Consider the following 16,832-nt stretch of genomic DNA (forward strand, 5'->3'; position numbering starts at 1 on the left):
TTGTGACCTGAGAAACTATATCCTTCCCCAGATTGGGGAAGTTTTCAACAATTAATTCTCCAAAGAGACTTTCTATCCCTTTTCCTTTCTTCTTCTTCTTCTTCTGGTACCACTATAATGTGAATATTGTTTTGTTTGGATTAGTCACACACTTGTTATTATTCTTTCATTCCTAGAGATCTTTTTTTCTCTCTGTTCTTCAGCTTGTTTTTCTGTTGTCTAATTTCTCTTTCATTTACCACACTCTCTACCTCCTCTAATCTGCTTTTAAATCCCTCCATTGTAGGTTTCATTTCAGATACTGTATTTTTTCAAATTTTCTATCTCTTTCTTGAATTCCTCACTGAGATCCTGAATATTTTTCTGTAGCTTTGTGAGCATGTTTATTATTTTTATTTTGAAATCTTTTTCTAGAAGATTGGTGACTTGTTTCACTTAGCCCTTTTCTGGTGTCTGTTGGGTTCATGTTTGTAAAAAATATTTTGCCATTTCATATTTCTAGTGATTCCTATGGAATAATAACTTTGTGCCCTCCAGAAGCTCTACTCTCTGTAGATGCCCTGCACCTAGAGCAATGGCAGGGTTTTCTGGCCTCTGCCAGTAGGAAAGCACTCTTTCCTGCTTCCCTGCCACAGTGTCTGCCTTCCCTGCCAGGTCCAGTGAGCCAAGCACACAGGTAGGTGCCTCTGCCTTATACCCCTGTAGTTGTCATAGGCAGGGCCACCCTCCAGCTGCCCTGAAACAATGGTGAGAGCAGCAGGTCTGCAGACTGGTGCCTGCCCAGAGGAAGGAGTGGCAGGCTGCATATTGCAGGGGGGAACATCAGTGCTGCATTGTCAGTCAGGGGGATGGAATGTCTGAAGCTCCTGAAAGTTCCCAACCTGCTGGGCTGTGTGCCAGTGCAATTTTGTCTACATGCCCATTCTCCTGTGCAGTGAGTTCTCTGCAATCTTTGCCCCTTTAGTACCCCTCTCGCCATTGGAAAGTCTTTCAAAATGCCTGCCTTTCTTTTTTCCTAGAGCAGCCAGTTGTACATACCTGTTCTCCACAAGTGGCTGGAATCTCAGTCTATCTGAGTTTTCTGACTTTCTTTTCTTTCCCACCCCACTAATCCCCAGAGCACCATGTAATGTGGGTTCGTGCTCTCAAGGAGATCTGCACTGGTGGGTATTCAGCAGTCTTGGGTTTCTACTCCCTCCCCAGTCTGTTCTCCTTCCTTCTACCTGTGAGCTGGGGTGTGGGAAGGCTTAAGTCCCACCAGATTGTGATTTTGCTACTTTACCCTTTTCTGCAAGGTCTTCTCTTTTCCCAAGATGTAGGAAGTCTGTTCTTCAGTCTTTGGTTTGTTCTTTCAGGATTAGTTGTATTTGCTGTTTTTTTTGTGTGTGTTATATGTGGTATCAGAAGGAGGTTTCTCCTGAGATCCTGAATATTTTTCTGTAGTTTTGTAAGCATGTTTATTATTGTTATTTTGAAATCTTTTTCTAGAAGATTGGTGACTTGTTTCACTTAGCCCCTTTTCTGGTGTCTGTTGGGTTCATGTTTGAACCACCTCTCAGGTTGCCATCTTTTGCCCCTCCCTCTCACATCTGGAAGATTTTGAACCATTATGTTTCTTTTTTCATTAGTCTCCAAGTATTTTTTCTATTTCTTCCTTTGTTTCTTCATTGACCTGTTGGTTGTTTACTAGCATGCTTTTTAGCCCAGGTGTTTGTGTTTTTTTTCCCACTTTTTTGTGTAATTATTTCCAATTTCATACTGTTATGGTGGTAAATGATGCTTGATATAGATTTCAAACTTCTTAAATTTATTGAGACTTGTAGGCTAATGTGATCTATCCTGGAAGTAACGTATATATATTTGTTAAGTCCTTATTGTCTAATGTGTCACTTAAAGCTACTGTTTTGTTACTGATTTTTTGTGTGGATGACCTATTCATTGATGTAAATGAGATGTTAAATCCTCCTACTATTTTTGCGTAAGTGTCAATTTATCCCTTTAATGTTTGCTTTTTATATTTATGTATTGCCTTGTTGGGTGCATAGATATTTACAATTGTTATGTCTTTGTGGTGGATTGAATTATTTATCATTATGTAATGTCCGGTATTGTCTCTTAGTACTCTTTGTTTAAAGTGTGTTTTGTCTTATATAGGTACTGCTATCCCCGCTTTTTTCCCATTTCCATTTGTGTGGAATATCTTACTCCATCCCTTGACTTTTAGTCTCTGTGTATCTTTAGATTTGAAGTGATTACTTTTTGGAAGCATATACGTGGATCTTGGTTTCTTATTGATTCAGTCACACTATGTCTTTTGATTGGAGGATTTACACCATTTACATTTAAAGTAACTATTGATATGTATGTATGTATTGCCATTTTGTTATATGTTTTCTGACTGATTTTGTAGTTGTTCTCTGATCATTTCTTTTTCTCTTGTCACTTCTCTTGCATGTGATGACGTTCTATATTGTTATGCTTAGATAGCTTTTCCTTTACTTTTCATGTATCTAGTATAGGTTTTCTGTTATCAAGAGTTTTATATGACATCCTACATATAAAAGCAGCTTATATTAAGTTGATGGTTACTTATGTTTGAACACATTCTAACAGCACCATATTTTTTATTCTCCTCTGTGTTTTACGTGTATGATGTTATTCTACACCTTTTTATTTTGTGTCTCCCTTGAAAATTTTTTAGATATATTTTACTATTTATGACTTTTAACCTTCCTACTAGGTTTTAAGTGATTGTTCTACGACCTTTACTATATGTTTGATTTCAGCAGGAAAAATTTGCATTACCATGTCTCCCTATCTCCACCTCGCCTGCCATTTTTAATGTCTTCCTTCTATTTGTGCCCTTTTCTTTTTCTCTAAAATTCCCTTTAACATTTTTTGGAGAGCCAATTTAGCAGTGGTGAACCTTTGACTTATGTTTATCTGGAAAATGCTCTCTCTCATTCAATTCAGAATGATAATCTTGCTGAAAAGAACATTCTTCCCTGTAGGTTTTTTTCCCTTCAGCACTTTACTACATCATGCCACTCCCTTCTAGTCTATATAGTTCCTGCTGAAATATAAGCTGACAGTATTATGGGGTTTCCCTTATATATACTTCTTTGCTTGTCTCTTACTGCTTTTGAGATTCTCTCTTTATCTTTGATCTTAGACATTTTAATATTCATATGTTGTGGTGTGGAATTTCTTGGGATCATCTTTTTTGAGGCTCTCTGTACTTCCTAAACCTTGATGTGTTCCTTCCCCAGGTTAGGGAAGGAATATAATGTGATTCCTATGGAATAATAACTTTGTGCCCTCCAGAAGCTCTACTCTCTGTAGCTCTTCAAATAAAATTTCCACCCTGTTCTCTCTTCTTATTCCAGGTATCCTATAATGCAAATGTTGATACATTTGATATTGTCCTAAAGTTACCTGAACCTATCCTCATTTTGTTTTATTCTTTTTTCTTTCTGCTATTTAACTTGAGTGCTTTCCATTACTCTGTGTACCAGATTCCTGATGTGTCATTCTACATCTTGTAATCTGCTACTTATTCCCTCTAGTGTATTTTTAATTTCCTTTGTTGTATTTTTTAACTCCCTTGGTCATTTTCATATTTCCTTTGTCTTTGTTGAAGTCCTCTCTGAGCTCATCCACACTTCTCCCAGGTCTGGTGAGCATCTTTATAACCATTACTTTGAACTCTTTATCAGGTAGATTGCTTAACTCCATTTCATTCATTCTTTATCTGATGACTTGTCTAGTTTTTTTGTTGGAACATTGTTCTCTCTGTCCTCCTTTTTTTACTTTCCCTGTTTGCTTTGGATGAAATGGTTACCTCTCCCATCTTGAAGGGGTGGCCTTGTGTAGGGATGACCCCTACATAGTCTGTGGGTGTCTAATGGTTTTGGATGGCTTGCTGGAGGCCAGGTGAGTGCCATCCATGGAAGTCCATGTTAGTTCTGGGCCTGAGAATATCACAGGGTTACCAAGGCCAAAGAGATGCAGCCTGGAGAAATTCCATTGAGCACCTGCCAGGGACCATGCTGCTTGGTCTTTGGGGACCTGTGGGGACATAGTCTGTTGGAAGTCTTAGCTAGTGCCACTTGGACCACCCAGACAGGGTGGCTAGGGATGGAAGCAGTGCAAATGTGTAGTATGAATGTGTGTCCCATTGGAGCTGCCTTGTAACATGCTGGATCTTGGGCAGCCACTTTGGGATACAGGTGGAATCAGGGGTGCTGCCTTAAGGCTGGAGCTCCTGAGTCTGCCCAGATCCTTTTCCCATCCTTATTATCAACGTGTGGGAGAAACAAATATTGGTGCTCCCCAAAACCTCCAATCCCAGAGAGAATTTAAGCTACTAGACAGTAGTCTTGTTGATGATCTAGTTCTGAAACTCAACTTCCTTCACTTTTCCCTTTAAAACACATTTTTTTCTGTGCCACAGCGCAGGCGATTTTCACTGAGGTCCCTCATTGGTATCCTTCCCTACTGCATGTTGCAGCATTGGAGGTGGGGTACCTGCTATTACCATGTCTCCCTATCTTCACCTCGCCTGCCATTTTTAATGTCGTATTTCTATTCCTTGTTGTGCAGAAGCTGTCTATTCAGCACTCAGTTCTTCCTAAGGAGGGATTGCTTTGAGTGTAGATACAAATTCAGTGTGTACATTAAAAGTGGTGGATTCAGGCTCTTTCTATGAAATAGTGCACCTCTCCTCCTCTTATGTAGTTTTAAAGACATTATGTAAAATGTGTATGTATAATTGAAGTATTGGGTCAATAATATATAGAACTGTAGTACTGTTTATGACTACAACACAAATGAACTTGTGGGGAGCAAAGCTGTGAAGAAAGACACTAGATGGTAAAACAAATCCATATGAATGAATGAAGATATCAAGAAATGGTAAATAATAAAGTTTCTGTAACAAACACTATAATATATGTTTGATCTATCTTCTCTCAGGTTCTTTAATACATCAAGAAATACATCTATCAAGATATAATTCTTACAAACTTACTTAACATATATAGTAGGTAATGTGTAACGATATAATCACACAAAAAATGAGAAGAGAGAATAAAACTATATATGACTAACATTTCTATATTTCACTGGAATGTAGTATAAATCTGAAGGAGATAAGATGTATGTGATACCCAAAGGGTAACCACTAAGAAAATAATTACAAATATAGTGGAAAAATAATTACAAGAATTAAAATTTATACTAGAAAAATATTCACTTTATGCAAAATAAAGAAGAGAAAGAAGAATTTTGGGGAAATTGATGTGTCATTTAGAAAAATAAATATAAACTGACAGATATATATATATTCAACTATCTAGAAAATAGCACTAAAATCTAATGCAATAAACAATCCAAAGGTCAGAAATTTTTAGTATGGATAAAAAATATCCAACTCTACATTGTGTAAAGGATATACCTTTTATATTCAAAAATAAAAATATATCAAAATAAAAGGATTGAAAAAGTTATATCATGCACACAACAAACATAAGAAAGCCTGAATGAGTATAATTATATCAGACAATGGATTTACAATAAAAAGTTACTGGAGATAAATAAGGACATGTTGCAATGATAAAATTGTCAATAGAAATGGAAAATATAACAATGATAAACATGTACCTAAAAACAGTCCTATAAAACAGGAAGCAGAAACTGTTAAAATTGAAGAGACAAATATACAATTTAACAATAAGTGTTGGAAATTTCAATGAAACACAAAATTAATATAACAACCAAGTAGAAGATCAAAGAATAGAAGATACAAATAGTACAATTAGTCAACTAGATCTGACACATAGAGTACTCCAGCCAACAACAATACAATGCACATAATTTTCATATGAAAAATCCTCCATGATAGACCACATGAGTATTAACTTGCCAGAGCTGCTATAAGAAAATACCAAAAACTGGATGGCTTAAACCAAAAATTTGTTTTTTCAGTTTTTCAGGCTAGAAGCCCAAAATCAATATTTCAGCAGATTTATTTTCTCTTTAAGCCTCTATCCATGGCTTTCAGATTACCATTTTCACACTGTGCCTTCATATTCCCTTTATGAATATTCATTCCTTGTTGTCTCTTACCTTCTTATTAGGACACCAGTCATTAGGGCCCATCCATATAACCTCATTTAACCTTAATTACCTCTTCAATGCTTTACCTCCAAATACATTCACATTCTAAAGTACTGTGGGTTAGAAATTCAGCATATGAATTTGGGGGGAGCACAATTCATTCCATAACAACATTCTAGACCACAAAACAAGCCACTTTGAATTTTAAAGGACTGAAACTATACTATGTTCTACAAACAAAATGGAATGAAATTAGAAACTACAGAAAAGACTAATGAAATGGGGATGAGTGATTTACCTGAAAAAAGTTCAAAATAGTCATAAAGATGCTCACCAATGTCAGTACTGAATGAACAAAGTGAGAATTTCAATAGATAGAAAATAAAGTACCAAACATAAACGAAATTGCTGAAGAATACAATAACAACTGAAAAATTCAACAGAGGTTTTCAACTGTAGATTAAATGAAATAGAAGTAAGGATCAGTAAGCTTGAAGACAGGGCAGTGTAATTCATCCAGAGAGGCAAAATGGAAAAAAATATGTAAGAAAGTGAAGATAGCTTAAGGGACTGATCAAACAACATCAGGTGGACCAATATTTACATTATAGGTATCCCAGAAGGACAGATGAGAGAAAGAGGCAGAATAATTATTTGAACAATGGCTGAAACTATTCTAACCTGGGGGAGGAAACAGAAGTCCAGATACAGGAAGCCAATAAGCTTCCAAATAAGATGAATTCAGAGACCCATACCAAGACACACTATAATTAAGTTGTCAAAATAAGGCAAGGAAAGAATAAGAGCTGCAAAAGAAAAAATAAAACTTGTTATATACAAGGGAACCTCCATAAGAATATGACATCTTTTAACTGAAAATTTTCAGGCCAGAAAGAAGTGGCACAATACATTCAAAGTGCTAAAAGGAAAAAGAAAAACTTGTCTGCAAGAATACTTACATGGTGAAGTTTTCATTCATAATTGAAGAAGAGATAAATAATTTTAAAAACAAACACAGGGTGAAGAAATTCAGCACCACTTGAATGACCTTATGAGAAAAATGTAAAAGGCACTTCTTTAAGCTGAAAAGAGAGAGCACTAATAAGTAACAGGAAAACATAGGAAAATATAAATCTTAGTGTAAAGGTAAATACAAAGGCAAATTTAGAATAACCTAATATAATTGTGGTAGATTAATCACTTATAAATCTAGTATGAAGGCTAAAAGACAAAAGTGTTAAAATAATAATAAGTAATTGATACTCAAGATAAAAGCATGTTAATGTGACAGCAAAAAAATAAAATGTATGTTGGGAGTAAAAATGTGCTCAAGGATATTTCAAATTTAAGTTGTCATCATAAAACAGACTGCTATAAAAATATTTTTTATGTAAGCTTCATGAAAATAACAAAGCAAAAACCTACTGGACATACTCAAAATATAAAGAGAAAGATATCTAAGCATTTCACTACAGAAAATCAACACAACACAGAAAAATAGAGAATAGAAGAGTAAAGGACAAAAGAAATTACAAAACAGAAAACATTTAACAAAATGGCAATAAGTATATGCCTATTAATCATTACTTTAAATATAAATGGACAAAATTCTCCAAAAGCTATAGTTTGATGACTGGATATACAAACAGGAACCATCTATGTGCTGCCTACAAGAGACTCACTTTATTGTGAGGGAAGGACACACACACAAGAAAGTGAAAGAATAGAAAAAGATAATCCATGCAAATGGAAACCAAAAAAAGACTTGGGTAGCTATACTTAGACAAAATAGATTTTTAGACAAAGACTGTAGTAAGAGAGAAAGAAAGTCACTATGTAATGATTAAGGGGTTGATCCAACCAGAAGATAAAATACTTTTAAATATTTATGTATCCAATATAGGAGCACCTATATATAGAAAGCAAATATCAAAGGACCTAAGGGGAGAAATAGTAATAACAGTAGGGATTTCAATATCCTGCTGTCATTTATGTAGAGATAATCCATACTCATAATTAATCAGAGAATATTGAATTTAAATGACATGTTTGACTGGTAGGACTTAATGATATTTAGAGATGATTCCACCCAAAGGCAGGATAATTAATATACATTCTTCTCAAATGCACATGGAACATTTATCAGGATAAACAGTATGCTAGGGTATGTAAGAATTTTTACTAAATTTAAGATACTGAAAACAAATCAAGCATCTTCTCTCAACACAATGGCATGAAGTTAGAAGTGAATTAAAAGGAGAAAACTAGAAATTTCACAAATATATGGAGATTAAACTACATTCTCTTGAATAACCAAAGGACCAAAGAAATGAAAAGAGAATTGAAAAAATATCTTGAGACAAATGAAAATGGGAATATCACATACCAAAACTTATGGGATATAGCACAAAATGTTCTAGGAGGGAAGTTTAAAGTAAAAAAATGCCTTTACTAGGAAACAAGAAATACCTAAAAAGTATGACTTTACACACACAAAAGTTTTATTAATTTATGACAAATGATACAAGAATATACAATGGGGAAAGATAGTCTCTAATAAATATTTGGAAAACTAGACAGCCACATGCAAAAGAATGAAACTGGGCCACTATCATACACCATAGAAAAAATAAACTGAAAATGGGTTAAACACTTGCACGTAGGAAAAAAGAACATATGAAACCATAACATTCCTTGGAGAAAACATGGGGAAGCTCCTTGACATCTGTCACAAACATTATTTTTTGGATTTGGCATGAAAAGCAAAGGCACCAAAAGTAAACAGAGCTGGAACTACATCCAACTAGACTTTTTCATAGCAGGGGAAACCATCAACAAAATGAAAAAGCAATTTTCAGTCTGTGGACTGGAGGAAAATATTTGCAAACCATATATATGATAAGGAGTTAATTTCAAAATATATAAAGAACTCATATAACTCAATAGAAAAAGACTCTCTGATTGAAAAATGGGCAGAGGATCTGGACAGACATTGTCCTAAAGACCAACTGCTACATTAAAAGGTGCTCAATACCACTAATAATCAGGAAAATGTAAATCAAAATCACAATGAGCTATCACCTCACACTGGCTAGAATGTCTATTATCAAAAAGACAAGAGACAACATGTGCTGGCGAGGTTGTGGTGAAAAGGGAACCTTTATACACTGTTGGTGGGAATGTAAATTGTTCAAACCACTATGAAGACAATATGGAGATTCCTCAAAAAATGAGTAATGTAACTACTATGTGATTCTACAATTCCACTTTTGGGCATTTATCAGAAATGAATGAAGTCACTATCGAAAATATTTCTTTACCTCCATGTTAATTGTAACATTATTTACATAAGCTAAGGCATGGAAAATAAAATAACTACCCACTGATGGATGAATGGATAAAGAAAATGTGGTCTAGGTAGATAGATAATTGTTATATAATAGATGGTAGACTACATAGATAGATGGTAGACGCATATACATTATTGAGCAATAAAGAAATCTATGCCATTTATGGCAACATGGATGGATCTTGAAGTCCATTATTAAATGACATAAGTCAAACAAAAGCAAAAATTGCATGATCTCACTATATATGGAATCAAGAAAAATGAACACATAAGTAGAACAGATTTATGTTGACAGAGGTGGGGGAATGGGCAAAATGGGTGAAGGTGGTCAAAAGGTACACATTCCCATAAATAAGATGAATAAGTTCAGGGGATATAATATCAGTGACTATAGTTAACAGTATTGTGTTGTATATTTGGAAGTTTATAAGAAAATAAATTTTAAAAGTTCTTATCACAAGAAAAACTATTGTAACTATGCGTGGTGATAGACAGTAAGCTTATTGCAGTTATCATTTGGAATATATCATATGCAGCTATCATATGAATATATCAAATTATCAAATCATTATGTTGTATACCTAAAACTAAGGTATACATCAATTATATCTCAATTAAAAGACCCTCTAAATTAAATGAAGGACATGACAGAAAAACACATAATGTACATTTACATTATTTTGAAATGCCCACAAACAGCAAATATATTAATATATTAATCAAATATGTAAAAAATGAACAGATTAGTGATTTCCTATGGCTGGATTGTGGCGGGATAGGAGAAATGGGATGCGACTCTTAATGGATTTCTTTTTGAGGGGAATAAGCTTTTCTAAAATTTTATTTAGTTCTGGTTGCACAATCCTATGTATATACTTAAAATTAATTTCAAACTTTAAATGGACAAATTTATGGTGGATGTGTGACTTACAACTCAATGAATCTGTTACCAAAATAAACAGTAATCATTCTAAGGGATTTTGAAAGGATTGATGTGATTTGAAATGAGAGCAGGATGACCTTTAGAAAGAATGTTCTCTGTAAGTAGTAACTGCTTGTTAGATCCACCTGAGACAATATCATTTTGAATGCACAAGGCATTTGCTTTATGACAGATTTTAAACTTTTGTTTGAGAAGCATATCCTAAAAATGAGATTATGTAACACATATGTACATTTAAAAGTTAATAAAATAACAGTATACATTCTTTAAAGTAGGAAAATTCTAGCTAACTGTATTCCACAGTTATAAAAATGATTATACATAATGGAGTTTACTTCTCAATACAAGATTATTTTAACATTTCAAAAATCAAGGAATGTGGTTCACCATAATAAACAGACTAAATAAAACTGCATGATTATCTCAATACATAAAGAAAATTTTAAGAACTTAACCATCCATTCATGATAAACCTCTCACTAAAGTTAGAATAGAGTGGCAATTCTTAACTCTGATAAAGCTCAACTACCAAAATTCTACAGCTAATACCATACATAATGCTAATGAGTGATGCTTTCTCCCTAAGATTTGGATTAAGGCCAAGATGCCCTTCTTTCATCACTTCTCCTCAGAATATTGCTGAAATTTGTGAACAGTTCAACCATATAAGAAAAAACAGGTAAGCAAATGGGAGGTAGTAGGAAGGGCGGGCTGAAACAGGGCATAGAAAATAAGTATTACAGTTTCTACTTCAGATATATAGTTGTTTAGTAAATAAATCTTAATGAATCTACCAAATAAAATAAAAAAATTTAATGATATTGAGGAATAAAAAATTTAGTGTACAAAAATGTATTTGTAATTTCAAATACTATCAGCACCCAATCAGAAAATAAAAAGACAAAACAATTCTACTTGTAGTAGCACTCAAGAGCATAAAATATTTAGGATAAATCTAATAAAATAAGTCTAAAATCATTATACTTATATATATACATAATAATATAACTCCAAAATCACAGAATATTGTGCAGAGAAACCTGAGCAAAGAAAATATCATGTTCATGAGCTTGAAGGCTCAATATTGCTAAAATGTGTAATCTCTCCAAATTTGTCTATAGACAACAAAACCCTATCTCAATAGCCAGTTTTTGGTGGAATTGACATTCCAAATGTATATGGGAAAGCAAAGGATCTAGAAAAGCCAAACTATTTGAAACACAGAAAGAGACTTGGAGGGATCACTTGATTTAAAGACTTATCATGAAGCAATCATAAAAGTGTGGTTTGTGTATAGATACATATATAGAGAAAAATGCATTAGAGAACCCATAAATACCTATGGCCATATAGGTAGATTTTTCACAAGATTATGAAGTTATAAAATTGACAAAAGATAGTTTTTTAAAGAATATGATGCTGAAAGGAAAAAAGAATGCTGAGGTCATGTATTCTATCAAGAAAAAATGAATGTTGACACTTAACTCGTGCCACATATAAAAATCAACTGAAAATGAATCACTGAGATATGTAATTGTTAAAACTCAAAATTCTACAACAAAATATATAATAAAATATTTGAGTTCTTGCATTAGGCAAAGATTTTTTAGATAGGATGTAAAAAATATGACTCATAAAAGAAAATATGCACATGCGGATATATGGAGAGTTGTCAAGTGGTAAATAATTCTCATCTGATGAGTGTACAGGATGTGGAGAATAGAACACCATTTCTCTTTGCAATGTCGTGTTCCTTCTTTCTCAAAATAGTTGTCCATCCCACGCATCCCTCTTAAAATATTGCTCTTTTTTAATCTTAGGTATTTGCAGCTGCAGGTGAAACCTATTCATTTTCCAAAGAATATATAAAATACTCAAAGGTTAAAAAAACAGCTAAAATGCTACAAGTACTTTTCCTCATTCTCTTCACTTAGGGCCAAAGTTATCACTCAGTACAGTTCTAGGAAGGAATGGGCAGGTTTTATACTTTATAATTACATCTTCCTTGAGAAAAAAATTTACGTGCAAAAATTCTGTTGGACATAAAGATCCCAATTTCTTCTGTTGTGAAGAGACTAATGGAACAGACTTTAGATATAAGACACAGAAAAGAGGCTATTTTATAAAACAAAATATACTTCAATAAAATTCAGTGATTAGTTAAGAATTACATTAAGTTTTCACATCTCTTGCTTCTTTTTTTCTTACAAATTTATTTGAATTGCAGTACAGTGATCATTTGTTTTACTTAATTACTTCAATAGCATTTCTTTCTTTTTATTAAAGTATCGATATACAATCATGATGGTTTTACATAAACAACACAGTGGATTCAACATTCACCCATATTGTCAAATCCTCAACCCCTCTACTGCAGTCACTATCAGTGTAGTAAGATGTTATAGTGCCATTAATTGCCCTCTCTGTGCTGTCCTGCCTTCCCTGTGACTTACCTACATTGTGATTGTGAATTATAGTGCACCTTAATCCCCTTCTCCCGCCCCACCCACATTACCCAACCTCTCCCTTTGGTAAGCACCAGTCCCTTCTCGGTGTCTGTGAGTCTGCTGCTATTTCGTTCCTTCAGTTCTGCTTTGTTGTTATACTCCACAAATGAGTGAAATCATTTGGTATTTCTCTTATTCTGCCTGGCTTATTTCACTGAGCATAATACCCTCTAGATCCATCCATGTTGTTGCACATGGTAGGCTTTCTTTTCTTTTTACAGCTGAATGATATTCCATTTTGTATATGTACCACATCTTCTTTATCCATTCATCAACTGTGGACATTTAGGTTGCTCCCATATCTTGGCAATTGTAAGTAGTGCAGCAATACACATAAGGGTGCATATGAGTCAGGGATCTTGTTTCCTTTGGGTAAATTCCTAGAAGTGCAATTACTGGGTCAAATGGTATTTCTATTTTTAGTATTTTGAGGAACCTCCATATTGCTTTCCACAATGGTTGAACCAGTTTACAATCCCACCAACAGTGTAGGAGGGTTCCACTTTCTATGCATCCTCACCAGCATTTGTTATTTCTTGCCTTTTGGATATTGGCCATCCTGAATGGTGTGAACTGATATCTAATTGTGGTTTAAATTTTCATTTACCTGATGATCAGTGATGTGGATCATCTTTTCTTGGGCCTGTTGACCATCTGTATTTCTTTTTTGGAGAAGTGTCTGTTCAGATCCTCTAACCATTTTTTAATAGGGTTATTTGTTTTTTGGGTGTTAAGGCATGTGTGTTGCTTATATATTTTGGATGTTAGCCCCTTATTGGATAAATCATTTATGAATATATTTTCCCATATTGTAGATGGCCTTTTGTTCTGTTGGTGGTATTCTATGCTGTACTGAGCTTTTTTGTTTGATGTAGTCCAACTTATTCATTTTTTATTTTGTTTCCCTTGTCTGAGGAGACATGTTCAGGAAAAAGTTGCTCATGTTTATATTCAAGAGATTTTTGCCTTTTTCTTCTAAGAGCTTTATGGTTTGAGTTTACTTCTGTGTATGGAGTTAGTAATTCAGTTTCATTCTATTATACATGGCTGTCCAGTTTTATCAACAACAATTGTTGAAGGGGTTGTCTTTTCTCCACTTACAGTCATAGCTCCTTTATCATAAATTAATTGACCCTATATGTGTGGGTTTATATCTGTGATCTCTATTCTTTTCCACTGATCTATGGGTCTGTTCTTGTGCCAGTACAGACTCTTGACTACTGTAGCTTTGTAGTAGAGCTTGAAGGCAGGGAGCATAATCCTCCCAGCTTTGTTGTTCTTTCTCAGGATTGCTTTTGCTATTTAGTGTCATTTGTGGTTCCATAAGAATTTTAAAACTGTTTGTTCTAGTTCATTGAAGAATGCTGTTGGCATTTTGATAGGGATTACAATGAATCTGTAAATTGCTTTGGGCAGGGTGTCTGTTTTGACAGTATTAATTCTTCCTATCCATGAGCATGGGATGTACTTCTATTTATTGGTGTCTTCTTTAATTTCTTTCATGAGTGTCTTATAGTTTTCAGGTTATAGGCCTTTCACCTCTTTGGTTAAGTTGATTCCTAGGTATTTTATTCTTTCTGATGCAATTGTAAATGGAGTTGTTTTCATGATTTCTCTTTCTGCTAATTCATTGTTAGTATATAGTAATGCAACAGATTTCTGTGTATTAATATTGTATCCTGCAACTTTGCTGAATTCAGTTATTAGTTCTAATAATTTTTTGGTGGAGTCTTTAGGGTTTTCTATGTAAAATAGCATGTTGCCTGCAAACAGTGACAGTTCAACATCTTTCTTACCAATCTGGATGCCCCCTATCTCCCTGTGTTGTCTGAATGCCGTGCCAGGACCTCCAGCACTATGTTGAATAAAAGTAGGAAGAGTGGGTATCCTTGTTATGTTCCCAATCTTAGAGGAAAAACTTTCAGCTTTTTGCTGTTAAGTATGATGTTGGCTGTGGGATTGTCGTATATGGCCTTCATTATGTTGAGGTACTTACACTCTGTACCCATCTTGTTGAGAGTTTTTATCATGAATGGATGTCAAATTTTGTCAAATGCTTTTTCAGCATCTATTGAGATGATCATTTGGTTTTTGTCTTTCCTTTTGTTGATGTTGTTTTTAATGTTGATGGATTTTTGAATATTGTACAATCCTTGAATCTCTGGAATAAATCCCACTTGGTCATTATGGATGATCTTTTCTTTTAATCATTGTTTTTCTATGAGAGGGCATCTCTCATATTTATTGATCAAATGGTTGTTAACAACAGTAAAATTCTGTATAGGGGCCTCAATGCACAATCATTAATCAACCCCAAGCCTAATTCTCAACAGTCTCCAATCTTCTGAAACATAATGAACAAGTTCTTACATGGTGAACAAGTTCTTACATAGTGAATAAGTTCTTACATGGTGAACAGTGCAAGGGCAGTCATATCACACAAACTTTCGGTTTTGATCACGCATCATGAACTATAAACAATCAAGTCAGATATGATTACACGTTTGATTTTTATACTTGATTTATATGTGAATCCCACATTTCTCCCTTATTATTATTATTATTTTTAATAAAATGCTGAAGTGGTAGGTAGAAGCAAGATAAAGGGAGAAAACATAATTTAGTGCAGTAAGAGGGCAAATGTAGATAATCAGGTCTGTGCCTATAGACTGAGTATTAATCCAAGCTAAACAAGGGCAACAAAACATCCATGGATGCAGAAGAATTCTCTCAAAACAGGGGAGTGTGAGGTTCTAAGCCTCAGCTCTGTTGATTCCCAATTTCTCACCTGATGTCCCCCCTGCAACTGTGCCTGTCTTAGGTTGTTCCTCCCTTGAGGAATCTTACCCATCTCTGGCTAACCAGTCATCTTCTGGGACCACACAGGGAAATGTAAAGTTGGTAAGTGAGAGAGAAGCAATATTGTTTGAAAGGTTAGCTTTTTACTTCTTTGCAGATTCATGCCCTGTGGCTTCTATGCCCAGCGTTTGTCTTGAGATATCTTTACCACTTGGAAGAACTATGATACTTGGTAATTTTTTATATGAGGCACGAATTCTACTAAAGGGTTGTAATTAGGAAGGAAGAAGAAAAGCTATAGAAGTAGCAGACGCAAGAAAACATAGGAAGATTGATTATTTCTCTGACATATCTTCTTGTAGAGTAACATAAGCATGTATAGGTTTTAACAAACTACTAATTAAATTGCGTACACACATTAACAGAATATTAATACAGATACATAAAAAAAAAGCAGACCTACAATTAACAGCCATATCCAGTGAAACCAAGAAAACCAGTTAGGTACCCTAAGCATTTGTGAAAACTTATCAATGACATGATGGATATTGTCTAACTGAATTTGAATAGTTTGAAAAAAATAAGACAAATTAAAACAGCACACTCCTGTGAACTGTTCACATCCCATATGTTCTTTTAACAGTAGATAGTCTATAGCTGCATGATTTTGGAGCACTGCAACTTGCAGTTCTCCTAATTTTTGGTTGAGTTCCGATAATATAGATCCAGTCAAATTTGTTGTTTTACTGTATGCACAAGACAGCTTAGATATCTCCTTCTTCATTCCAATGGCAAGTCCAGGAACCAGTGGGATGAATGCAGCTACAACTGCAACAGCACCAGGATATTTGTTGAAGTTTTTGATGATCATCTTCTGGAATGACTCTTCCAGAGGATGTTGATGTTGGAAGTTCTTCTTCACATCTTATCTTAATTCGTTTTCTGGGTAGCCATATTAGGCTTTGATCTTCTGTAATAAACACAAACCCTTTGCCGACACTTTGATATGACCTTTATACCATTGTGAAGAACCTATTGGAGATCACCACACAGGAAATCCTTTTTTTTTTAAGAGAAGGAAATATTATCAGAAAATGTACTTCCATAGCTAATCATC

Source organism: Manis pentadactyla, chromosome X, assembly GCF_030020395.1.
Source record: "Manis pentadactyla isolate mManPen7 chromosome X, mManPen7.hap1, whole genome shotgun sequence".
Taxonomy (NCBI): Eukaryota; Metazoa; Chordata; class Mammalia; order Pholidota; family Manidae; genus Manis; species Manis pentadactyla.